Raw genomic sequence first — 1420 nt, 5'->3', positions numbered from 1 at the left:
TCATTATCCAGATTTTGCCAGCCGCTTGCATCGTGTTTCTCATCTTTAACTAAGTATTTTGTTTTAATGCGTCAGTTCGGTAGCCCTTCCAGAATTAATCGGCAGTGTGTTTTATTCTAGGGATCGACTTTTAATACGTAATGTTTAAAGATGTCTGTACGATAAATGTTAATACGAAAAGCGAGATGGCGCGCAGCAACCTGGCGTCGCCAAGGGCAGCAAAAACCTGCGAAACCACCCCGCCCTGGCTACTATGATTAATCAAGCCCTAGGAGTCCGTTGAAGCAAAAGTAACTCGTTGATGTTAAAAAGAATCCCTAGCAAGCTTGAAAAAAAAAAAAGACAGGGCCCGTCCGGGATTTGAACCCGGGACCTCTCGCACCCAAAGCGAGAATCATACCCCTAGACCAACGGGCCACGTGACGTGGATGCAAAAAAGCACTTACTCAAGAGAGATTTCAAGAAATTCGGTTTCACGGTTGTGGTCGGTTTTATTCCTGAGCCGCGAGTCCCTACAGCTGGCTATTATGCTATCAGCGTTCCGTCCCTACACTTCTCACGTAAGCTCTATTCTTTCAGTACCCTTACATCGTACGAGGAATGCCATAAAGATGTAGTCACAGCAAGGCGTAGAAGAGCACAGATAAGGAAATATTCCTATTGTCATGAGTCGGGACTTTGCCAGGAAGGACAATGAAGGCGGTACTAAGAGAGAAAAAAAGAAGCTTGTCGAAGAATTTTGCAGGGCGTAACCTAGTGGTGGTAGCTGCGGGCCTGATTGATGTGTACAGAGAGGTGAACAAGGTGCAGGTTTTTCCAGAGGAAATAGACCAATGATGATGATCTTATTGACAGAAGAATCTGAAGGTACAGATTCTCGTCCAGGGTAAAATAATCTAGCCCACTGATCGCTGTTTCGGATGAAGTTTAATCTTTCCACTTGACGCAATTGCTCTGTGTGCTCTATTCGCGTCTGTTGGTGTGCGTGTTGCGCCTCTTATAGCCACTTTAATTTCTGTATCTCAGTTTAGGTTTTCTCGAAAAACATTTGCTTCGAAGACAATATTATTATTATTTCTTGCTAGTAAATACGTGTGCTTGCGACGTGGCGCAAAAAATAAAAGCGGTGATTTTCGTAGCGTATACGGCAGTCTCTTTCCCGTTTGCCCCAGAGGTCTGGTGTGGTAGCCTTAACGGCGTTATACAATCGTCTGTCTAGGGATTATAGGGGATGTTAGTCATTGAGCCATTAAGGCGTTCGTTCTTCCTTCGCGAGGGCGCGCAACTCTAACGCGATTCCGAGATCTAATGCCACTTGAGGAGCGAGTCTATGAAAAGGTGCCTTTTAGAGCGCGCTTGAACTTGTCGCCGGCCAAATTGTGATATACTACATTAAATGATGTTTTCAAAATAACGTCAG

The 1420-nt window shown here is 44.8% G+C and overlaps 1 non-coding gene across 1 annotated transcript; it reads right to left on the bottom strand.

Moving 5' to 3' along the window:
• Nucleotides 1–345: 345 nt before the first annotated feature.
• Nucleotides 346–417, bottom strand: TRNAP-UGG (transfer RNA proline (anticodon UGG)). The gene has a single exon. It is a non-coding gene; the product is annotated as a tRNA-Pro (tRNA).
• Nucleotides 418–1420: the final 1003 nt, after the last annotated feature.

This window comes from Amblyomma americanum, chromosome 1 (genome assembly GCF_052857255.1).
Source record: "Amblyomma americanum isolate KBUSLIRL-KWMA chromosome 1, ASM5285725v1, whole genome shotgun sequence".
NCBI lineage: Eukaryota > Metazoa > Arthropoda > Arachnida > Ixodida > Ixodidae > Amblyomma > Amblyomma americanum.
This window is presented reverse-complemented; position numbering and strand designations above follow the sequence as displayed.